Source organism: Notechis scutatus, chromosome 4 (genome assembly GCF_049901735.1).
Source record: "Notechis scutatus isolate UNSWTSFEM ecotype Mainland chromosome 4, rNotScu1.2, whole genome shotgun sequence".
In the NCBI taxonomy this organism is placed as follows: Eukaryota; Metazoa; Chordata; class Lepidosauria; order Squamata; family Elapidae; genus Notechis; species Notechis scutatus.
Window position 1 is genome coordinate 17,429,121 of NC_142012.1, and position 26,389 is coordinate 17,455,509.

The following is a 26,389-nucleotide window of genomic DNA, read 5'->3' on the forward strand; positions in this document are numbered from 1 at the left end:
CATTATGTTTTCAATAATGCTACTTACTTCAAAAAGGAATAATATGTGGCATTATTTGGGATTTTCACTCATATGCAGAATCATAGATTTTCCCCCCATTCTTGAATAATGCATCTATTGCTGTAACATTCCTACTGATTTTCTGTTTTGGAAACAGCTATTTAACAGAATAACAGAATTTAAGCAGGATACCTTATACTATTTCAGACAAGTGGCTGTCCAGTCTCTTCTCTTTCAGTGATGGAGCACTCAGAACTTCTGGAGACAAGTTGTTCCATTAGTTAATTGTTCCCACTGTTCGGAAATTTCTCCTTAGGTCTAGGCTGCTTCTCTGTCCTTGATTAGTTTCCATCCGTTGCTTCCTGTCTTGCCTTCTGGTACTTTGGAAAATAGGTTGATTCTCTTCTCTGTGGCAGCTAATCAAATATTGGAATACTGTTATCATGTCACCCCAGCTTTTCCCCCCACTAGACTAGATATACCCAGTTCCTATAACCATTCTTCACATAACCAAGGACAATATCTGAAACAAGAAATGAATGCATAATTGAGTGATTTATCCTTGACTCTTAAGACACCATTTTGAATTCAATATATTTGTTTAACTGGATGACACAGACTACGGAAAAGCTCAGTTTAGCACAAAGTAGACATTTATAAAGGATTTTTTTCATAAGGTGGCTGGACCTTTTTAATGGTACATTGGTCTCATACATATTCTACCTTCCATATAAAAATGAAAAGATAATTTTTCTGGAGTACCTTTGAGAACTGATGTCATCTATTGTTAGGTATGTTTTAATTTATTTGCACATGTCCTCCAGTTAAACAAATATACTGAATTCATATTGGTGGCTTGAGTTTCAAGGATGTTTTAATATGTTTGTAAAAGACATTTTAATGTATTTGTAACATTTTTGGGGTTTTTTTGCATTTTGTCTATTTTTGTGAGCCACTGTGAGCTGTGGGACATAATTAATTCCATCATGTCATTGTTGACTTTCAGCAACCACGTAGATAGATTTTCTCCATGGCAATCTTTCTTTAAAATTGTTTTATTCCAACATTACATCCATCACCATATAACCAAGTCAATCCAGTTGTGGCTGCTTGTCCTCTTATTCTCTTTCTTTCTACTTTTCCCAACATTATAACTTCTCCAGAAAACTAGGTCTTCACATAATGGCTTTGAAGGAGGAAAATTTAAGCCTGGTTATTTGTGTTTTAACCAAGAATGCCAGGTTGATTTGCTGAATAATCCATTTGTTGGGATACAAATCTGATCAATAATGAAATAACATTCTGCCCATTTCCTGCCACTTGTCTTCATAAGGGTAACCCTTTACTGTTTCCACAATGCTCAAATTATATCCAGAAACTGAAATGATTAAACTACAAGTATAGTAGTAACCACAAAGAGACTTTCAAACAAGAATGTCTTCATATTCATTTGATATACTGATTTTGCAACATAAATTTCAAGAATTCTGAAGGGATTTGTTTAATAACAGTTCCTCAACATGTCAACATTAGTAACCCAGTGAAGCATAACACAGGTGTGACGATTTTTGTTTCAGCAAAAATATTGTAAATTGTGGTCATGTGACCTTTTGATGATATAAATGTCTATAAATGCAAATCACTTGCTGAGTGCCTGAAATGAGGTAACATGATCACTGTGTGGAGGGTAATAAGTACCTTTTGGGGGCTCTGTTGTAACTTTGGCCACTGAGTGACCAGTTGTAAGTCAAGGACTTCCTGTATCAAAACAAAAACAGGTCATTCATTTAGTAAAGCTGCAGTTTGTTCAGATATGTGATATCTTCAACCTTTGGTATAGTTAGAATTGATATACGTAGCAAAATGGAACCTTCTTTCAAGAAGTTTGAAGTTTTGTTCGTGCATAACATGAACATTACAATTCTATATTGGGTCCATTTTCATGGACATAAATCCTTAAGTGGTATTTATATTTCCATTCTTAGTAGATTTTCTCTTACAATGCATTTTCTCACTGTGGTCATATATTGTTAATTCTGTTTTAAAGCCTTACTGGTTCTCCAGATATGTTTTGGAAAGCAAATTCATTAACAGTGTCTTTTGGGAAATAGACTTTAAACTACAATCAAATCATTTTCAAAGAGAGGTTTTGCTGTATTGCTATTTTTACATTAGGAACTATAACAATGTTTCTCTATATGCTATTTCTCACAATAGATAAGATGATGAAAGAATCATTGGTGAATGGGAATTGAAAATTTGATAGTAAGATAGGATTCTTTTGTGTTTTTCATGCAATGTAGACTTACTGGTTTATTTTAAAAGGGGCAAGAGAGGTATATCATTAAAGTGCTTTAAAATGCTTAGAATGTACAAAGATCACAAAAGTTACTTAAGAATCTCAATTCAGAACTGCAGATATCCCCATATTTATTTTTAACCAAAATCATAAAAAAAATAGTGTAGAAAATTTGAACTTATTTTCTTTTAAATCTTTTAACAAGTTTAGGACTGAATTTAATTAAATTCAGGTTAATGTTAGGGTTCCAGAAAAACCCAACTCCAATTAAAAACTCCAAGACAGGCATTTTCTCAAAGTTTCCTTTTATTAGAGTAAGTATACTGACACAGCTGGGAAAACCTGAATCTGAGAGTTCCTTAGTAATTCAAAAGTCAAAACCCAACCCCTGCATCCATCTGTCCATCTCATGGTCCAATCACCAACCGTCCCAACTTCAGACATTCATTCAACCACTCCACCTCCAGGTGCAGGAATAACATGACCTTGACCGAAAAGAAGAATGCTATTATGTCTAACCACCAACACTCTAAAATCCCCCCCACACACACACACACTTTCCCATGCACAGGAATGTGGCAGCGTGGAAGCTTCTGGTTCTAATATGGCTTCCAAAGCTGACACTGGCAGCGTTAGTAATCTCTTTAGCAGGGAACACCCATCGTTTAATGTCAGATGCTTAGACTGAAGAACTGAAGTGCAAAAGAAAGCCACTTTCTAAGAAATGGAAGTGCCGTTCAAGAACTAGATAGAACTATTGTCATAAATCATAAGTCATGAGCGTGTAATTGCACTATTCAAATTATTTCATTGGACCAATTAGCAAATAATGTTATTACAAAAAAGAAAAGGGGGAGGTTAGAATTGTAGAGAAAAGTGGATGAAATCATACCCATTAAGTATAGCAATTACAGAAGAAAGGAAATTATTAAAACAGTAAACCAAGACTTTTAACAAGGAGCCTGAGGCAGCAGGATAGCTCTATAGGAGGTTCTGTTGACTGAGAATGAGCACAGCTATGTGGAGCATATAATAACAAAATAAATCCTATTTCATCCTCATGATTCTGGGATTGGGTTAATGAAGCTTTGTTGCTTCCTTTCAACTCATATTCTGAATTGAAAGAGTGTCTGCCAATCACCAAATGCCCCCACACTCCCCCTAGTCCCATCTGTTCTTATATTGCTGCTATAATGTTTCAAAGATCCTGACCTATATACTGGATTAAACTCTTCAAAAAGATGAGATCTGGAATGAAAACACCATAATTAGTCTGTTTCTTTTTCACCAGAGGGCTCAAAGATACTGTAGGTTCAAATGTTCCTTCTTAAAACTTTATATTTAAGACTCATCATATCTAATGTAGAACCCTAGCTTACACTGTAAAAGATGAAGTGTAAATATTACAAAAGGAAAATCTTGCTGTCAATGATCAATATCAATGATCAATATGCTCGCTTACAGGATTAAGATGGGGTGAGCCTTCCTGTTTCAAGTGCATTCTTAGGATCAAATTCAAACTTACTGAAGTATTGAGGAAAAAAATGATTTAGGAATGTAAGTGACCTGTTTTAGGGTCATGCTTTCTCTGTGGGGATTACTAATCACAACACTGGCAGTTTATTTCTATACAATTATCAACTATTATTATCAATTTTATTTTATCAAAATTCACTCCCCTCTTACAACATTTCATGACCGCTCTGTAATAATAAGTGGGCCAAGGCACAATTGTGGAACAAAATGTGAAATTATTTTGATTTTATTTCTTTGGTATATGATATGAATTTCTAAGGATAATGTTGTTAGAGTATGCTTGAGATGGGATAAGTAAAAATAATGAGATGAAACTTTCCTTTAGCTGGGACTTTGAAATAAATGGAAGAAGAAAATAAGTTTATTTATAGAGTAGACAAGTTTATTGATGGATAGAAGAGATTCATTGAATACTAAAGCTGTTTTTTCATGTAATACTAAAGCGTATACAAAGTATGCTTTTGTTGTGAATATGATAAATGGAAACAACAGTTGAAATGATCTGCAAGTTCAGGTCTATATATAGGTGCTGCTCAAACTTTTCCAGATCCATGCAACATGAAGACAATGTTCTAGAATTTCTGGAGAAACAGAGAATTCTAAACTCTGCTGATCATATTGCACAAGGAAAAAAAAAAGACAGAAAGAGATAGAAAAGCAGGCACATACAATATTGAGAGGGTTTTTTTTTCATTTCCCCCCCTCAAATTCTTTCATTGTGTATCTGTTTCTCTTCTATGCATAATATTCCTCTTTCCTTTTCTTTCCTCTTCCATTCAGTTTACTGAAGAAAGTTATATATATGTACAGTAGAAGTAATTGAACATGTAGACTGGAATTCTGAATGTCAGCCTCCATTTATACCTGTCCGCAGCATCCTACACTCATGTGATCACAATTTACAACATTTTTTTTTGCCGGAAACCAATGTTTATTTCCAGCAAAAAAAGCCCACTGTAGACAATTGACTTGCTTAACGACTGCAGCATTCATTTAACAACCATGGTAATTACTTAACACATACATACTTGTATCTGAAGAAAATCCCTGCTAACTTTCTGATAATTAAAATAGAAGAATGGGAAGGGAGAAGATGAAAGGATTTTTATAATGCTATTTCCTGTTTGAGAGATATGTGACCAGAGATTTTTGGTGCTGTTGGAAAACACACTACTCTCATAACATCGTAAAGACATATTATAAAAAGAAATCAAGTATTTTAAAAACCTTTTCCATTTTAAATCTGAAAAATGCATTTGTGATCAACTGTGTAGACAAGGAGTTGTGGAGTTGCCTTGATCAGAGTTGGAAAATCAGAACAGAAAATCCACTAGAAAAAAATTAAGAAAGAAACACATCAGGCAGATGGTGTGACAGATGGCACTGGTCTGCTACCATAAAGAGGTCTCTATAAAGAACAGGATTCAGATTATGCAAAATGCAAGAACCTTATGATGCAACCTCCATAATATTGCCTTGTATACAATCTTTAGTTTGAGTCGAGATTGAACTTAGTTTTCTGAACTTGTACCGATAAATTACACTTGCCTTATCTTCACAATGGATGAAAGAAATAAAACATAATATGCATTGTGTCTAGAATATATCGTTCTTTCTACAGAAATAGGGTTGTTGTTGTTTTTCTTGAAGCAAAAAACTACCCTCTATTTCCTTTTACTAAGACTTTATTTTTCTTAGAAATTCCAACTCTAATCCAAACAATGTTAGTCCCATGATTTCTCAGCAACTTCTCTATAATTTCATTTTTTCTGTTTGAAAAACTCAGATTTTCTATTCCACAATTAAGGCAGGGGCTTACATTTTTTTTCATTGGATTTATATGACATTGTTTTCTCTCTCTCTCTGTCTCTCCCGAGAATATCTGAGCATCTGTGAATGTCTGAGTCTATCAAGTCACAGCAATGCCACTTTTAGTTGTATGTTCTTCCTGATCCCATTTGGAAGTTGACTCCAAGCTGTTGAATTCCTCTTGTCATTTCGGTTACTCTTTTGACTTATCTGCTCCTAAAGGAGTAGCATCTTACAGAAGTTTGAATATGTTCTTAATCCCTTGTGCTCAGTCAATAATTGATAGACCTAAAAATGCAAGAAACAAAAAAAGCTTTATTTTTGACCACTCCTTATCACCCATCCCTTCCCATTTGTGACTGTATGACTGTAACTTTGTCGCTTGTATGCTTACAATTTATATTGACTGTTTCCTAGTATGATTGATTGCTTATTGTACCCTATCACTATCATTAAGTGTCGTAAATTATGATTCTCGACTCCTGATGAATGTATCTTTTCTTTTATCTATACTGAGAGTATTTACACCAAGACAAATTCCTTGTGTGTCCAATCACACTTGGCCAATAAAAGTATTCTATTCTATTCTATTCTATTCTATTCTATTCTATTCTATTCTATTCTATTCTATTCTATTCTATTCTATTCTATTCTACTCTACTCTACTCTACTCTACTCTACTCTACTCTACTCTATTCTATCCTCTAAATTGAATTTCTATTTCTAAAGGATATGAAGGATAGGATACGGGATATTTTGAGGAATGGGTTTTTTCTCCCATTCCTTCAAATTATTAAATAACCCCCCTGTAATTTCTATATACAGAAGGAACACAAAAATCAAACAATAATTCCATCAGAAATAAGCAGATTGATCAGCGTAATTGAAGATTTGCTGAATACAGTGACAGTCCTGGCATAGACTTAATAAGATTATATGATTTTAGAAATAGCTGCAGTATGGGTAATTTTATATAAAAGGGAAACTTTCTTGAATACATAGTGAAGTAATTATAATTACTCTTTGCTTCTGAGGCAATTGCATCTCTTTGTAGGTCAACCTAGGTTAATTTGCAACGATCAGACAAGTTGGTTCCAAGCACATAATAGAAGATTTTTTAAAGAAATCTTTAAATGGCTTACTTTTGAGATCAACAGAGATGGTGTGAAGATGGCCTTTTTGCTTAGGAAAAAAATCAAAGAATGTTAGTGCCAAAATTGAGTATCAAAACCATTTACCATCATCAGTGTTTATGCTTATATCAGACATACCTCTTTTGTAATGAGCGGCTTTCTTTTAAACCAAACCTCAAACAATGATTCAGTTCACCATGGATAGTAACTTCATGATGAGCTCATTGACTTTTCATTCCTAAGCCTAATTCCCAACCTAATAGTTCCTGGAACATAGGAAAAGAACTAAACTTCTTAAAGAGGAAGTTTTAGGAGGTTTTAGGTTTTTGAAACAAAGAGTAGCACTACAGTGCATATCAGTGAGTCTCTTACAAAAGATATTCTGAATATAAGCATATTCAGCTTATCACCCAGAAATCTCTTGGAAGGTTTAATTGAGGGGTCCTTGGTGCATTCTGAGCCTGGTTGTTTTCTTGCAGATGTTTCATTATCCAAACCAGGTAACATCATCAGTTCTAGTCCCTGATGATGTTACCTAGATTGGGTAAGGAAACATCTGCAAGGAAAAAAAAACTACAAGCTCAGAGGACTCCTCCAAGGACTCCTCATTTCAATGCTGTGCTACAAATATCCTCTTTTAGAATAGAATACCTTAGACTTAGAATAACTTTATTGTCACTTTGAATGACTAACGGGCATACATTAAAATGATCAAATCTTATTGGTCAAGTGTTATTTAGACACACAAGGAATCAGTCCCCAGTGCATAAGCTCTCAGTGTACATCAGTGGTGGGATTCAATTTTTTTTTTACTACTGGTTCTGTGGGCGTGGCTTGGTGGGCGTGGCAGGGGAAGGATAGTGTAAAATCTCCAGTCAGAGGTGGTATTTGCCGGTTCTCCGAACTACTCAAAATTTCTGCTACCGGTTCTCCAAAACTGGTCAGAACCTGCTGAATACTACCTCTGGTATACATGCAAAACCACAAAGTAATAATCATTATAATAACAAAGGATAATAATCATAATGATACCAATAGAGAAGGTAGGGGAGCAGATGAGAAGGATAAAAGTAATCTAGACATACTACAGGGGTAATCGACTTAAGACAGAATTGTGGAAATAAGATTTTCAGCAGAGTGATGACACTTGTTGTTTTGACATGAAGATCTAATTCCTAGAGATTCTCTTGACTTTATTCACCCTAGACTACCCCATCCAGAGCCAAAAAATATCATCTCTACCCAGCTTTGGGGGGAGGGGTGCAGTACAAAGATTCATATTACTAACATTGAATCAAAGTCAGTTTCTCTCCAACCCTCTCTTATTTCTGTCACCTAAGCATGCCGAGAATGGGATTGAGATGCTTAATTGTATGCATTCTTTACCCAAGTCTACTACCAAATAGTACTCTACCAAATACTGATTAAATAATCCATTTATGATTGATTATAATCAATTTATAATCAAACTAAATGTAATTAAATTGTCTGACACATTTTAAATCTGGTAGTTTCCAGTGGTGCTTTAAGAAAAAATATGCTAAGATCCTAAAACTAGATTCTATTTTCAAAGTGTGAACTTGATGTTCTCCAAGAAAAAAAAAATCAGACACCTATTTCCTTTTCCAAACAAACTGTTCTTAGTTTGGAAGTGTGAACAAATTTGTCACATGGGCATTGATAGAGCAACCGAATTTAGTCTTCTGAGAGAAATCCAGATGCAACCTGGCTTTATAGATAAACAATATCATACAAGGAACTGAAGACAGGTCTGTTTTGTTTGTTTTTTACATCGGAGGCAAAGGACTGTTGCATAAAAAGATGAAATGTCAGGAGGCAGAAAAAGAAAGTTAGTCTAGCAACACAGTGCCCTGCCAACTATCTGGCCAGTTGACAAGATTAAAAATAGACGGAGGTTTAAATTCCCAAGTTTCCAGATGCATAGCTGATACTTTGGAAGACTAATCATGTACTTTGTCAGACCTGTTTGAAGTTAAGACCTGAGAGATTTAAAAGAAGTCTTCTGCCAGCTAGGTTGAGTGTAGTTCCTTGCTCCATCTCACCAGGCGGTCTGGGCCATCCCTCCCTCCATCTATCTCCCGCTTCACTTCCTGCTGGATCACTGCAGGTGTTAAGAGTCTCTCTACCTTGCTTGAGCTGATTAGCAGAGCAATGGAACATCAGGAGGAAAGAATGGAGTAAATCACAGGCAACAAAGAAAACCATTTCTGCTTGCAAGAACAATGTGAATAACAGCACAGTTCTATATGCAAATGATAGATTAGGGGATAAATGATAGAATTACTTTGTTTTATCAGTGCTTTTGAAGAGGAGAACAATCAGAATAGCAAAGGGGTGAGACTGACTAACAGAATTAACTTGTTTTAATTGTTATGAGCAGAGGGGTTATGAAAAATAGAACCAATCACATCTTAAGCTTTTGGGACCATTCCTATGTATAGTGTGTATGTGCTCTTTTTTTTAAACTTTGCTATATCTGCCAATATAACACTGTGAATTATAATTCATTTAATTAAAACTTATGGTTATTTTTAAATTAATTACAGTCTTAATATGGTGATTATTTATGTGCTGTTGCTGCTTTTTCTTAACTTTTCTGCTTATAGTTTCATGCTGAAATATTAGGCATACTTTTGTGATTTTTCAGTAAACAGATTAATCATGCAGATTTATTTTTTTCATCCCATTCTGGTTTGATGGTGCAACCTTTCCAAAATATGATGGTGCAAGTTAAAGAAGAAAAAGTGTCTATGTATCTCTTCTATATCTTGACAAACAGCAGCCTAATCAAGGAACCATCAAGAACATTCCCACCAACGCTGACAGGGCAAGCCACTTGCATATAAACAAAGAGAAAACCTATTAGAGTTTGCAGCAGAAATTCAAATCCAGAAAGCACACACAGATGACTGATTCAGCAGGATTAATTAACTTCTTTGTATACATATAACACATAAGTAAATGTACAATACCAATGCAGGTTCTTCCAATGTGATAGAGCCATGATGACGAACCCATGGCATGCATGCTGGAAGTGGCACGTAGAGCCATTTCTGCTGGCATGCAAGAGGTCACCCAGAAGAGCCCCACTGCGCGTGCGCTCGCCACTAGCCAGCTGATTGTTGGGAATCTGCCACACATGGGGGGGGAGATGCACATGTGGGAGATGCTTGCACACGTGCAGGGGGTGGAGGGCACACACATGCGCAGAGGCATGTGGTGCATGCGCAGAGGGTTATGTGTACATGTACAGGGGGCGGGGGTCATGCACACATTGCATTATGGGTGGAGGCGCAAATACACGCGCATGTATGCACTTTTGGCATGCAATGATTTTCCTTTTCCGGTTAGCCGTCACTGTGATAGAGAGTTACAGGCAAAAACACAAGTAGATGAAAGAACAGCAGAGAACAGTTTCAGTTTCAATTCAGCAGTTGCAGACAAGTCTGCAGCTTCAGAGCTCAGAACTTAATATAGAGATACGCCTAGGCTTCTTCCAGTTTCAGTTTCCAAACAGTCCTCATTGGCTGACTTAGTTGCTATGCCTATTCATTGACTGACCTTGTTACCATGCCTCTGCCAGTTCATGAATAGCCTGACAAAACCCCACTCTCTGCTATCACTGATAATGTTATCTAGTTTGGTAATGAAAGATCTGCAAGAAAACAATCGAACACAGAGCCAAGACTATTGGACTGCTTCTGTTCTCCAAACCAGCATTGTTCCTGATATCTGCACACCCGCTAACCTGTTAAGTTTTCTTAAGACCTATTTTTATTTTTATTAGCAACTTTGTGATCCTATTATTTGGTGTGTGTTTTTCTGTTTGTTTTAACCTTCATAACACATCTTTTTGTAAGCCATCTAAAGTTGCTGCTGAGACTGACCTGAGATTATAAGTGGTGTAACTAAATGATATTGTTGAGATCATCTTGAGCTTTGAAGATTCAGGAAGGAACTTCAAGAATCGCCTTTCCACTCCATGAAAAATTAATTACCAAAGGCGGTAAGCAAATGAATGAGGGGTACAAAAATGATGTTTGACAGCTTTGGTTTTGGGGACCACATACAGCCTGTGAATTATCTGATGATGGATTGCTGGCCCAAGATAGGTTGCCACTTTTGCACTGGCAGAAATATGTCAGGGCACAGTAAGAGAAATCAGAAGACCTTTGAAAGTAGCTTGGCTATTAAATTAAGACATTGCAATGGAAGGCATCCAAGTGTCTGATTGCATTTGGTAAATTTGACAAACTATGCTTAATTTGAGGGGATAGGCGGTGGATCTTTCCTTCTGATTCAATTACAGTGTTTCATATCAGTACTTAGCGATAGTAAACAAGAGTAACTGTGTACATGGTGGGCGGGTGGGGAATTTAGACAACCCAGAGCTTTCCTAGAAAAGGGCCTGGATTAAGAGACAGCACAATCCCGAACTAAATGGAGAATGGGCAAAGAGGTTCAGGGTATCTCTGCCCTAGAATCTGTCAGGATACATTCAGTACAGGGGTGGGCTGATACTGGTTTGCACTGGTTCAAGTGAACCAGTTGTTAATTTTATGGCCAGTTCAGACAGCTGGCAAATCCCACCCGGCTGGCCCTGCCCAACCTGCCCCTCCCCTCCCAGGAGTCCCCATGCAGCCCGTTTTGGATTTCAAGTAAGTGCAAGGCCTGTGCGGAGGCTCGAGGAGGGTTCTGGAAGGTTCTGGAACTTCTGGAAGGCCGAAAATGGGCCCATTTCCAGAGAGCCTTCAGAGTCCAGGTAGTCCGTTTCTGCCCTCCCAGAGGCTCAAGGAAAGCCTCTGGAGCCCTGGGAGGGGAAAAATGCCCCCCATGGCCCATTTTTGCCCTCCTGGTGGTGCATGAGGCTGACTAGGCCATGCCTAACATGTCCACGCCCACCCAGCAACCAGTCAAAGAACTGGCTGTTGAATTATTTGAAACCCACCCTTGCTCAAGTAGATAAGAAAGTTATAGTTTTAGATGGTCAAGATTCTGTCCATTAGATATAAGCAAAAAAAGGACTGAACTAAATTGAATGTCACTTCTCATCTCTAGGTTTAGGTTTAACAGCAATCTTTTCTTAACAATTACTTAGCATTGAAGTGTGTTTGAATATTAGTACCTTGGGTTGGTAGTTAAGCTGTTGTTTTGAGCTTGTTTGAGTAAATGTTTCGTCACCATTTGAGGAGATATCGTCAGGGCATTTCAAAACACACTGATGATGTCTCCTCGAATGATGACGAAACGTTTGCAACCAAATTGTCATGCTCTGAGCTCAAAACCAACATCCCAAATTACCTAATTAGCAAACATTTTCATCAAGGTCTGAGTATAATGCACATGAATGGATTCCCCTCCTTCACTTAATTTTTCAAAGCCCTGTGAAATAGACTAAGCTCAGGAAGACAGCATCCATAGCACTGGGAACCTCAGAGTATTTTGGGAAACAGAATACAATTCTTTCCCAAACAACATTAGTGCAATTCCATCTGTCTAGGTTCTTGTTTGCATTTGCTCTGCAGAGAGAGCTATATATTATTCCTGCGCTGTCCGTGTGGATTTTTTATTGGGTCATTATCACTTTTATTGGATCTGATTCTTGACAGGTTCTGTGATTTTCACCAAAGTTCCTAGCTTTGACCATCCAGCCTGATTTCTGAGTTTGACTTCACTGTAGATGTGTAATTCCTGGCTAGCGGTGTATGGATAATATAAATCTTCGTTTTCTTTTGCCACAGTCATTCTACTTCTATTTTGCAGGTTTCTATGATTTTCTCCAATTCTTTTTCTTATATTCTGCTGTCTCTAGGTAGTGCAGTATCAGTTAATCAGACTTCTTGCCTGTCATATTGACAATTGTTAAATCTGGGATGCTATGTATCATGTGTCTGTTTGAATTCTAAGGTCCAAGAGCTCTTTAGCTTTTTCATTTTCTGTTACTTTGCCTGTTTTATGGCCCCACATTTCTTGCTTGCAGATCTTCCAAAGCACTATTGCTGATACTTCGTCGTGGCATTGTTTGTAATCAGTCTGTATGATCCCCATGCAGTAGTAAATGAGTGGTCCACTGTTTCTTCAGTTTCTTTGCAGATCTGGTATTTGTTTTCTGTTGTTGTCCTCAGTCCTGGCTTTGTATGCATTTGTTCCTAAAGGCTGGTCTTGTGCAGCCGAAATTTGTCCCTCTATCTCCTTCTTCAACTTTCCTGCTCTTAGCCATTGTCTGGTCTTCTTGTTATCTACTTGGCCAGCTAGGTTTTTTTTAGTGTACTTTGTCTTACCATGTGTCTTTTTTATTCTTCATTTGTTCTTTCTTGCACATCACTTTTGTCTCTCTAATATTCAGTAAGCCTTCATGGTATACTAATTTCAGTACATCTTCTTCACTGCCCTTCAGATATTCTTCCAGTGTCTCTTTTTCTTCTTCAGTTGACGGTGTACTTGCAATGTTCCATACCCATCTATTTTCCTCAGTAAGTAGATTCTAACAACATTGCTGCCTGAATGAAGGGCATGATTCATTGTCATTATTTTTATGGTTTTCCTATCCAGGGCTTTTAGTTCTGCTTGAGTCCAGTCCACTATTCCAGCTATGTAATGACTGGAATTGCTCAAGTGTTCTTTGCCTTAATTTTATTTCCTTCAATGAGTGTGAACTTTAAGATCTTCTTCACTCTCATGAGATATTCACTTTTAACCTTCTTGACCTCAGTATGCTTGATGTTAGCTTGAAGGATCACTCGGTATTTGTACTGATCGCCTATATCCAGACATAAGAAGATGTATTTCTATAGGGCAACTTGATTCCTTCAGATTTCTCAATTTCCCTCCCATTGTTAATAAAACAATTTGTCGATTCCAAACTCCATTTCAATATTTTAATCTTTATTCATAACAATATATGAAGTCACAGCCATGCCATGCTGGGGTGGCCTTCATACATTATTAAACATCATTAAGGTTGAAAAACTGCACTTATAACTTGCTTAAATATCTGATTATTTTATTGCTGGAGACACATCTACTTCCATTTCGCTTTTTTGTCAGGAAGATAAAATTTTACCTATTGGTTGGCAACTAAATCTTTATTTTCACAGAGAAACAGTTTTAATTATAGTTTTAACTTCATCCATGAATACTTTCTAAGTTTTTAACCTAAAATAAAATACATCTTATCATAATAATAGACTATAATAATCCATTAATTCAATGGAGTGTGATGAAGCTTCCTTCAAGAAAACTGGGTATTGAAATCTATTGTAATTCCATATTTGTTTAACACTTATTTTTAAAGGAGAATACACTCAGCACATTGTGACAAATCAAATGTACTTTTGGAATTTAGCAATATCAAATAAGACATAGCCCTGGGGTAGTTCAATGAAATAAGCAACATCCAGAGTCCTGTGGACATCAAAGCTGAGTGTCATCTATAAGACAATCTAGATAACTAGAACAGATCTCATATTAATGTTCTAACTGATGATAGGCTATAACAGTGATGTCAAACTCAAGGCCCATGGGGCTGGATGCAGCCCACGGGGTGCTTAAATCCAACCAGAGGGGCCGACCTGGAAATATCAAAGGACTGGCCTGCGGTTCCTCTGATAGCTAAAATGGGCCTTATGCAGGCCTCTGCACCTCATTTCACCCTCCATGGCCTCCTGCAGCACTCTGCTGGCCAAAAATGGGCTGAAAAATGGACCGAAAATTTTTTGTGCGACCCTCCCAAGCTCCATTTTCACTGGCAGAAACACCATGGGCCAGTCCTTTGCTGTTTCCAGGGTAGCCCCACAGGCCAGATCTAAGCACCCCCTGGGCTGGATTCGGCCCACAGGCCTTGAGTTTGACACTCTTGTCCTAGTGCATCACTTGCATCTCCCACTCAAAGCCTCTGAGGCTGAGTGGCTGAAATGCTAATGTTATCAATTTTTGGCTGTGTTACTTTTTTTTAGTATACTTCAGTGTAAAGAAGAAAATGATAGAAAGATAAGTCGAACTAACAACTTTAATTCTCCCCAAATGCCCCAATAATGTCCTGCTGAAGTGTTATTTTGATGGCATCTGTATTGAAGCCTTCTGCTTAATTCCGCTGAACTCCCAAATAGGAATTCTGATTACTAGAAAATGTCATCAAATTAGTATTCTCTGGCACACCCACACAATATGAGATTAGTACAATTATAAATATTGGCTGTTGAATTTGCTATCTTGGAGAAACAAATATTTGACATTTTGAATCTATGGATTTCATCTAATTTGGAGATTTATTGTCAAAAATAAACAGCCTGACACTAACTCAAGAGTGATGGAAACCAGACCTCCTGACCAAAAGAGAGAGGGTCTTACATTACTCAGTTGGGAGAAATATATAAAAATTATTAACCTAAATTTCACTGTAAACAGACCTCTCCTTTGATATGTATCAATCACTGGAATTGTTTCATAATGGCTTTATATATATATGTATATGTATGCTGTATATGTATATATATATAAAGGTAAGTCCCAAAGATGCTTTTTCAAGAGGCTTCTTGAATGAAAAGTAAAATATCTTTAAAGAAAAACCAGATAGTCCAGTTGCCTCTTGAAAAAGCACCTTTGGGATAACCATGAAGAGCCTAATGCTGGGTAACATTGAGAGCAAAAGAAGGGGACGCTAGCGAATGACATGGCTGGATGGAGACACTGAAGCAGTAGGCATGAGCTTAAATGGACTCCAGAGGATGGCAGAGGACAGGAAGGCCTGGAGGAACGTTGTCCATGGGGTTGCGATGGGTCAGACACGACTTCAGGACTAACAACAACAATAATTCTTTCTTACATTATTTACCAAGAAATGCCATTCCTTACAATATTAGCAGCTTATCAGGCTGCTAATATTTATTGCCACCTGTATTGGGGGACCTTTCATTTGATTCAAATTTCTCAATACATTTTGATAAGTTAAATTCTTTTATTTTGGGCTGTTTATCAGCCCTATATATTTAATTCAGTATTCAAGGCCATTTATGGAAAAGTGCATTAATGTAAAAGCTTGTCAAATCGTTGAATTTTTCTGAATGTTGTCCTCTAAATGGATTCTAATTTGGATTGGTTCAGAGCTTTGATCTGGAAATTTAAATTATCAGTGAATTAAAACTCTATATTAAATGTTTGCATAACCCTGGTTATTATCATCATCCGCTGCAATCATAACAATATAGAAGTGGTATAAATTTGATAGAAAAATGTTTTAACAATAAGAAACTTGTTCATTAAATGTCCAGAAGACATTTATTTTCATAAAATAATTAACTGGGTATTTAAGTACAAAATATGTTTTGTTTAAAATAAATGATTGAGAAATGTATTTTACACTCAGGGACTCTGCCATATTCAATCAGGATAGTGTAATAAAGATTTACTTTGGTTCAGAATTTAAAAAATGGAAAAACCAGCTTCCTTGGAGACATTAGAAAATTGCACAACAAATACTTAATGGATTACATCCAAAGCTTTGGCATATGGAGAGATGTAAATAGACTCATTACAGCATCCAAACATGTACAAACACAATCCATTTAACTATGTTAACTATATTAACATTAAGGTAGTCACGATTACACACTTGAGAGATAATATCATTCCATGGATCAAGAATTTGTGTATATGTTTATATAAGTGTGCTGCAGTAAGTCTGTTGAGGTTTTTTTTAAAAAAAAAAAAAGTGTGTGAGCCGTAAGTCAATAAACTGTGCTTTTGTGCTATTTCAAATTTCAAATGAGTATTTACATTGGTATTTGCCCTGGAATTGAATTGCTTTGAGTTTCCTTGTTACATCAGTCTCCTGTCTTTTGTCATTCTTAGCCTGCACTTGTTGTTCCTGCTATGCGTCCTGATACAAGGGAGACAACTGAAAAATAGCTCTCTGATGACTAATCCAATAATATTTTTCAAGAAATGTCACATATTAATAAAGGCCAAAGGTCATTTGAATTTTTGCTGGACCTTTCCATCGTGCTGTGTTTTTACTGTCAGAAACTGAGTTCCCTCAAAAGGCAGCTCTTTCAAATACAAAACATTACCCAAACATATCATCTAACAAAAAGAAGTAGCGCTCAGAAATTTATAATTTCATATTCTACTGTGGGCCACAAGGTGAAGCAGGTCGAAATGAATGCTTCCTACAATGATAGATAAGGCAAGAAATCTGAGTAACAGGATAACAGAGTTGGAAGGTACCTCGGAGGTCTTCTAGTCCACCCCCCTGTTCAAGCAGGAAATCCTATGCAATTTCAGACAAATAGTTGTCCAATCTCTTCTTTAAAATCTCCAGTCTAATATGAACTGCTAGGTCTGATGAAAATTTGGATTGTTTCTAGTTGTTGTTAGGCTAGGGCAATAATGGCGAACCTTTTTGTAGTGGTGTGCCGAAAACGCACGCGTGCCAGCAGCCACAATGCAATGCGACCCCCCTGCACATGCTCATGCAACACTCCCTGCCCCTTACCTGCATTGCGCATGCACACGCCTCCCAGCTGATTTTTGGCCCGTTTGAGGGCTTTTTCACCCTCCTGAAGACTCGAGGGAAGCCATTGCAGCCTTTAGAGGCTGAAAAATGGGCCCATTTTGGCACTTCCGGTATTTCCGGAAGGCCCGTTTTTCAGCCTCCCAAGACTGCAGAAGCTTCCCTTGAGCTCTGGGAGGGCAAAAAAGGCCTCAAATGGGCCAAAAATCAGTTGGGAGGTGCGCGCATGCGCAGTGGGGGGTAAGTTTGGCTGGGTCTCGTGTGCCCGTGCAAATGGCTCTGTGTGCCACCTGTGGCACGCATGCCATAGGTTCGCCATCACAGGGCTAGGGGCATAATCGGGTGGGATTCAGTTTGGGCAAACCGATGTTAAACTTACATCTGGTTCACCAAACCAGGAGTTGAACCAACCAGCTGGCCCCACCCACCCCCTCCTCCCAGGAGTCTCCATGTGGGCTGTTTTGGATGCAGGTAAGTGGAGGGTCTGTGCAAAGACTCTGGGAGGTAGAAAACAGGCTGAACTGGAAGTTCCAGAAGTTTTGGAAATGGGCCTGTTTCCGGCTTCTGGGGGGCCTCTGGAGCCCAGGGAAGGCCATTTTCATCCTCCCAGAGGCTTGAGGGAAGCCTCCGGAATCTGGGAAGGTAAAAAACGGCCCTCCCGGAAGTTCCCGTAGGCATGCCCACCATGGCCATGCCCACCCAGCAACCGGGCAGAGAACCAGTTGGGATTTTGAATCCCAGCCCTGGGCATAGTGCTTCATGAGATGTGCATTTTAACTGCTTTTCTTTATTCCTAGACTGATGCTTTACTATGCTTAACATAGTAAAATATTCCATTATATATACCAGAAACCTACATAAAGTCTTATTTTGAAAGTTGATTATGGTGAAGAAAAACAGAAAACTATTTAAAATTTCACAGAGCTTTATATTTAGGGAAAAAAAGGTTCTGTGGAAAAACCTCCCTCTGAACTAGTGCAGGAAATGCTTAAAATACTATTGAAGTGAGCATGTTATGTCTGAATGAATGTAACCTCCAAGGAGAAGATCAAAGTATGGCTGACAAAATTATCAAGAGAAAGCCAGTATATCAACTTCCATGATCTAGAATTACCCAAGAACAGCTATTCTTCCTAAAATGTCTTCAAAACCAGTGGGCCTCCAACCTTTTGGGCACGTGAAACCAATTCCATGGTTTTCCCATGAATTGAAGGGGTGTGGTTTTGGATGCTGTTTGCATCCTGTGGATGGGGCTTCACTTGTTTGCATGGCCTGGTTGCTGGCATGCTGTGGCTCAGTGCCTGTCCATGGACTAGGAGTTGAGAACCCCTGTTCTAAGCAATATTCCATGACAATATAGAACAGGGTTCTTCAAACTTGACAGCTTTAAGACTTGTGGGCTTCAACTCCAAGAATTCCTCCTCCAGTCATGTTAGCTCAGGAATTCTGGGAGTTGAAGTCCACAAGTCTTAAACTTGCCAAGTTTGAAGTCTCTTGAGATAGATAAACAGTAACTGGCCATAGCCAGATCTGTGATCAAATATCCAGAGCGTAAACCTATTCCATTCCATTCCATTCCATTCTATTCTTGCTATTTACTTTGTAACTTTTGCCTACTACTTGTCTTGCTAGCTAACTAGCTTTTCTGTACTAGGAAATCATTTCGAAATTACGGATCTACAGGACAACTTTTGGAAACTCGGATTGCTAATGAAGATAATCTTTCTGCTTATATTAGTTGGGGAAAATCAGGTTGATCAGCACCTCCCTTTAGTTTTGTGGTATTGAGAAATGTTCTAAGGACAACTATATAAGACCGTGATTGCGGACCTATGGTACCAGCATGCGATGCAGGTAAACTTACCTTACTGCACATGTCGGCGCCTCACAGCTGATTTTTGGCTGGTTTGAGGCCTTTTTCGGCCTCCCAGGCTTAAGGAAAGCCCCTGCAGCCTGAAAAATAGGCCCGTTTCATCACTTCCTGAATTTCCGGAAATACATATACTCAAGCCTGGGAGGCTAAAAAAGGCCTCAAACAGGCCGAAAATCAGCTGGGAAGTGCAGTGCAGGTAAGGGGGTGGAGGATTGCATGTGCATGCACAGGGGCATCGGAGCACACACGTTGCCTCCTGGGTGCTGTCACGCGAGCACTCAAGCACAAGCGTGCACACAATTTTTGGCACAAGAGCCCAAAAAGGTCAGCCACCACTGGTATAGGACAACTTGTGATTCCATAAATCAACATAGGTGTTGTATTTTGTGCTGCTGCCTTCCATTGCTGACAAAAATCTAGACAGGAGGGAAAGGATGTTCAATATTCCCCTTTCCAAGAGGGGGAACTTCATAACTTTGAAAATGAAGCTCAGAACAATCACACAGCTTGGTCATCTCCCTGATCACTGTAGGAAGTCAGTGCAGAATGTTACTTTTAGCATCTTCAGCAAAGAGTTCTCCCATGCTTCCGCTTAAGTAGCCCATCACCTCTCGAGAAGAAATGTTTTATTGCATTTTTAGCCGTTGGGAAACATCTCCTAAAATATTGCTGAATTCAACTTCCTTATAGTGGCCACCAATATGTCTATTTCAGTGATGTCTAATGTTTTTGGCACCAAGTGCCCAAAGCGTGTGTGGACAGAATGTGTGCATGCCCTGTGCATGTGCATATGCCACCGCACCCCACACATGTGTGCACAACCTTCCACCTGCCCCCCACTCATGCATATTATCCCCACACCCCCGCTCATGCATGCATGATCCCCCTGTGTGTGCCCTACCCCATGCATGTGTGCATGACCCTGTGCACCCCCCGCACCCCCCACATGTGTGGCAGAGACCTGAAGACCAGTTGGCCGATGGGAGGCATGTACGCACATGCATAGCAGAGCTGAGCTGGGGTGATGGCTTGCGTGCCCAGAGAGAGGGCTCTGCTTGCCACTTCTGGCACACTTGCCATAGGTTCACCATAACAGGTCTATTTATTTATTTATTTAGGAGATTTATATTGCCACCTATTCGCACATGGCGACTCAAGGCCGCTTACAAGAATATAAAAACATCACATAAAAAACAATAAAATTTATAAAAGAGAGAATCGAATAATAAATCATTAATAATGTAATATAATACAATAAAATAACCTCCCACCCCTGCCCCAATGACAACACATCATATGATCCTTTTAATGGGCTCCATCCTGCTCTATCTAATCCTGCCATTGGGAGTATCAGCCTAAAATAATTTTGTTCCATTCTCTGCATGACAGACTTTTAGATACTTGAAGACCACTGTCATCAGTGGTAGGATTCAAATATTGTTGCCACCGGTTTGGTGGGCGTGGCTTGGTGGGTATGCTTTGCACGTGGGCACACACTTTGCAAGCACGCGTGCCAAATGCGCATTTTGCGCAGACGCAGAGGCGTTCTAACTCACCTCCTGCAAGCCTGCACGATCCCAGTCGCTTCAGCAGCTGCCACGCAGCGCTATTCTGTGCCGCGCAAAGCAGCTGCGCTTCAAATTGAGCAGATAAAAGTGAGTATGGGAGCCCAGGTGGGTGGGTGGGCCCAACAGCAGAGCAGTGAAGATAACCAGTTTGGTCTTGGCTGCTTATTGCTCCTACTGGCTTGCCAGAACCGGGCTGAACCAGTCGAATACCACCACTGACTGTCATGTCTTCTTTAATCTTCTTTCCTCTCGGCTAACCACATCTATCTCCTTTAATAATTTCTCATAGGACTTGCTTTCTAGTCTTTTCCCCATTCTCTACTCCCTTAAGTGTACAGACAGCGTCAATATATGTTCAGTGCATAGAACGTTCCAATTACGATCAAGAAGGCTAGATTCTCACGGAATCTTATTAATCCGATAACTGAAAGCACAAAGGAAAAAGGCAGTTGGGAGAATAGATTACCGAATGTTGGAAATGGAAAATGTGTCCTTTAGTGCCCCTTTTAGCAGAAAGTTCACTCAGGATGCCTCTCTTTAATCCTGTGCCCCAGTTCTGTAATTAGAGAGGGAGCACTATGTATGGCTTCTTGAAAGACATCATCTAGATTTCATGATGATGATGTTGAGCAGCAAATCTCTACCTGCTTTTTCAGGCTGCGAAATACATTACAACTTGCCTGTGTTACATTTTTTTATTTGTAACATTTACATAAAAATGATAAAACATTTAAAATTCCTAGAAATATATATATATATATATATACATTAAACCATGTAGAACTCTGCCTTCCTCGGCTCATATAAATACCTAAAGATGTCAGTGCCTGTATTATTAAAAATGATATCACTATAACATATTGATTAGGTGATCAAATGAGACAATGCATATTATAGTGGATAAGAATGAACAGCATGCCTGCTGGTGAAATGTACTATATAGCATAGTGTTCAATTATAATTCTCTTCCTTCACTCCAGGATTCATGTTCTTCCCTCCCCTTGATTAGAAACCATGCTGCTTGAAATGTTTAGCAATTATAGATCGGGAGCACTGAGTAATTTATGTGGATGTAATGACTTAAATGGCTCTTCATTATATTGCAATCAGATCTGAGATGCTTTGGAGTTGTAGCACATTCATTCTCAGCATGCTGGGTTAACTTCTTCTAGAGGTACAAGGAGATGCCAACAGGTCAGTAAACTAAAACCTGTTTATCTAGGATAAGGAAATCATCTCCTGGTGTAACAAAGCAAACAGAAAGAGTTTGAAAATGAAAATTGCTTTATTATTTTTGAGGAGAATTCCATTTTGACCCTTGCCAATCAACCACATTGGCAAACCTGTCGGAATTTCAAAGGTGGTTCATTATTCGCATAAGAATAATCGTGTATTCTCTCCATCTTCATAAAAATGTAATTGTACAGAAATTATTTTTAGTATTTCCTGAGAAATAGTCCAATGTATTTGATAAAAGAAAAAAAAATGTTCTGTCTTTTTTTTTTTTAACCCACTAAAGGAAAGGAAGAAGGAAGGTCCAAAATATTCGAGCTGCATAATGTAAATAAATGTTTTCTGGCTCCAGTAAAGCAAAGGAGTATACAAAATTTGCCACATTAAATGCCCTAAAGTCAATAAAGTTAAAAAGGCATGATATAAATTTAAATATGAATTCAAATGTAAATAAATCATAAGACTTAATAGCAATCATATTGTTGAGGTTAACTCTTCTTCCTGAAAGTTTTCACCAATTCTAGAAATAATTTCGTGGTCAGGGTTCCAGAAAGTTCATCTGATTTGCTACAAACTTAAATGTATGCAGACGTGCAAATCATATAACTTTTATAAGACTATATGCACATATTTTGTAATAATCAGACAAGTAAACATCAATGAAACCATTTTTAGATTTTTTTTTACTATTTTCCTCTTTATTTTTTCTTCCTTTAGAAAATAATGTAAACTTTAATAATAAACATTAAAATAAATGAGGAAAAGCGCTCAGAATTATTTAGGTTATTTTTGAAAGCTATAACTAAATTTTAATGCATCAAATATTAACATTAATGTAATACTACCTTTGAAATATCTGCCTAAGGTCAGAACTAACATCACCAATAAAGAACATTATTAGTTATAATTGAGCCCGAACAGAGATGGGAGGGAGAAAGATGGAATTTATATTGCTAAAAGTCTGATTTAGATTAATTGGAGACAATACTGACACATATGTACTGCAAGCCTTTTGTCATTGTTTCCCCTCTTTCTTATGAAAAGTTCTTCCTTGATTAGATATTAGTATTAAAAGCCCATTTCTTTGTTCATTTATGGTAAAGAGCTAGATATTGTTTAACCATTCAAACGGATTATAAAATGTCACTACAATCCTAAAATTAGTCTTTAATAATCTGATACACTTATCCTTTTTAAATAAATCATAGGAAAATGTGATTCTATTGCATGCAAAGGCTCTCAGTCACATTTCTGTACAGTTGGAGTCTCAAGAAGTGCTTTTCCAAAAAGCAACTGTACATTCTTGGTTTTTTTCTTTGAAAACATTTTGCTTCTCATCTAAGAAACTTCCTCAGTTCTGACAGTTCATAATTTCACACTATTCAATCAGAACTGAAGAAGCTTCTTGGTTGAGAAGCAAAATGTTTCAAAGGAAAAAAAAATCAAAGTCCAGTGGCCTTTTGGAAAAACACCTGTGGGAGAACTATGATCTAGATCAGGCTGTCAAATTTGCAGGTGGTGGTCCGGATGCATCATGCGCTGGCCACGCCCACCCCCATTTTAGCAAAGGGGTAAAAAGTTGTGATATGTCACGTGATGACAATGTGTCATCACAAATTTGACAACCCTAATCTAGATGATTGAGAATTTCCATAGACAACCACAACAGAGCCTTTTTCTTTTAGTGATTTCTACAAAATCCCCATTTAGTCTTTAGGGTTTTATGTCTATTATATGGCATTACATGGAAGATTAAATGTTGCCCATGAAAATAATAAATATATACATATATACTTTATGCACTCTTAACTGAAATTAGTACAGCTAAATACAGTCCTGCAGAACATCTAGTGAAAGCATAAAAGTTTGAGTTAATATAAACTTAATAATTTCCCCTTGAGGACACCTTGAGAACACTGAGACTTTAATATTGGTATATTGTAGCCTCACACAATTAATCACCAATCACCTATGAATTTGGAACCATCCAAATTCCATATCCTCTGACTAGAGCTTAAACCATTACTGTGCAGATCTGTATAGTATATATAGCATATATCATAGACATGCTTCAAATAAAAAATGTACAATAATTAGATACATACACACACATAATGATATAGCAACATACATATGCTTCAAATAAAAAATATACAATAATCAAATATATCTTTCTTCATAAATAATAAAGATTTGTGAATTTTTCTTTTGGATAAAGCTTGGATAAAGCTTTTCTCTTTTCTTTTGTCATGTTGAAGGAACATGGAGGTGTATGCTATCATTCCACTACTGAAGACAATCAACCTGCATATGCAGGACTGCTGCATATCTTTATAACCATGCTTTTCACTCATTTTCCTGTTTTGAAATACTTAATTATAATCTTGTTTTACCATTATACCAACATAATTTTACGGCTTTGGCCTGATTAAAGTCTTTGTAAACCGTGAGGGAAAAAAACCATGAATCACAGAGAGTTCTCACGTAAGGCGCAAATGGCCAAGCTTGGGTATTCATATTTTGAAAGCTTTATGTAAAGATGCAACTGTACTGAGATGTCCATAATTAATGCTTGTAAATATAGAAAGAAAGAAGAAGACGAATAGCAGTAAATTGAATAGACTTGATTACACTAAGAAAGGATTTGTTATTGAAGACTTATAGGGGTTGGCTGGAATCAGATCATCCAGGAGAAAATGTAAGTGGTTGCTATGAGTTCATACCAACTTCAGAGGTATTCAGCAGGTTCTGACCAGTTTTGGAAAACCGGTAGCAGAAATTTTGAATAATTCAGAGAACCAGCAAATGCCACCTCTGACTGGCTCCACCTCCATCTATTCTCTGCCTCCTGAGTCCCAGCTGGGTCTTCTTTTGTTGCCCTGCACAGGAGAATGGAGCTGGAAAGCAGGTTAGTGGGGTGGGGAGGGAATGGGGATTTTGCAGTATCCTTACCTGCCATGCTCACAAAGCCACGCCCACATAACTGGTAGTAAAATAAAATTGAATCCCACCACTGACCATATTTTTTCTAATTGCTGACAAAAGCTGTAGTGACTGATTTTTGCAGATGTTGATAGATAATAATATAGTCCTATTCAATGTTTATAATAGTAAGAATAATTTGTCATACTTGGAATCAGAGTAATACATTTTGGGAGGGGAAAAAATCAAATCTGGAAGAAAGGGAAAACTAACACAATGGAACATGTTTGCAAAGTTTGGTGGCTCTGTAAAAAAATGTCAACCTTAACATTTTGTCATTTAAATAATTAGCATTGGGAGTGAGCATCTTGAACAGAATGGTTCAAATTAGTTTTAAACACAATCATAGGTGGGAGGAGGATAAACAAAATGTGGCTCTCAACCATATGTCAATGTTTTGGTAAATTTCATAACCCTTAAAAAATACAAATATTTATAAAGTAGTCACCATTATCTTTCACTGATACTATGAATAAATATAATATTTAGTAGTTTTTCATAATAAAATGTGCAGGTTCTCTCCTGACTAATCTTTTCCTCCTAATTTTGCACCTATGTTTGAGTTTGGCAGAGGGGATTTTACATCCCTTCCAAAAAAATTAAAAATGCATACAATGATTGTATAGAGATCACCTGATGCCCCAGGCTCAGTCATTCCAGAAATACTCCAAGCAAACTCGTAATCTGGACCCCTTTTAGTAATTGAGAAACCAAGAATCAGGTTTCAAATCTTGTATATGAATGTAAAAAATTTCAGGAATGTTACAGAACTCGTGACATTTGAGCAGTCCAAATTCATATGCGGTCATGAAAAAGCATCAATCTCAACCATCTAGAATTAATCCAGAAAGCAGTGGTATGTGCCCATTTTGTTTTACTCATGTAATTGTGAGCTGCACTGGATACCTCCCCTCCGATACTCTGTTTAAGCAATTTTCCTGCCAAAACAGAGCTTCATTTAGGCCTCCTCAGGCCTCAGCCAGCACATTGCATGCCTAAACGGAGTGTCGAAGGGATGGGCAGTTTGGGTGGGAGGGAAGCAATTATTGGGAGCATGAGGTATTTCAGTGGGTCAGGGAGGCCTTGGGTGGTCTTAAGCTGCTGGCCTATTCCATCACTACCCCCCCCATGCCTTCCCCACCCTGAAATACCTCATGTGCACTTAACGAGCTGCACATTCAATTAGCAAATGTGTGGGAGAAAGGAGGGAGTGATCCCATTCAAGGTATGAGATTCACTCCCACAAATCCTTGGGTTACGAATGGAATGGGCAGGATCCATTGCATTCATAACTTGAGGACTACCTGTAGTTGTGAGTACCTTTGGAAAAATTTCTTCTCACATCCCTTGCCAATACTATTTGGTTGGCCTCTTCTATTGGTCTTTAGAAATTTAGAAATGTGTTTTATATAACCCTTGAATGTT

General features: G+C 37.9%; 1 protein-coding gene across 1 annotated transcript in view; it reads left to right on the plus strand.

The window, feature by feature from the left end:
* The window catches only part of GRID2 (glutamate ionotropic receptor delta type subunit 2), a 1,056,494-nt gene that overhangs the window by 463,161 nt on the left and 566,944 nt on the right, over nt 1-26,389 (plus strand). The window lies entirely within an intron of this gene.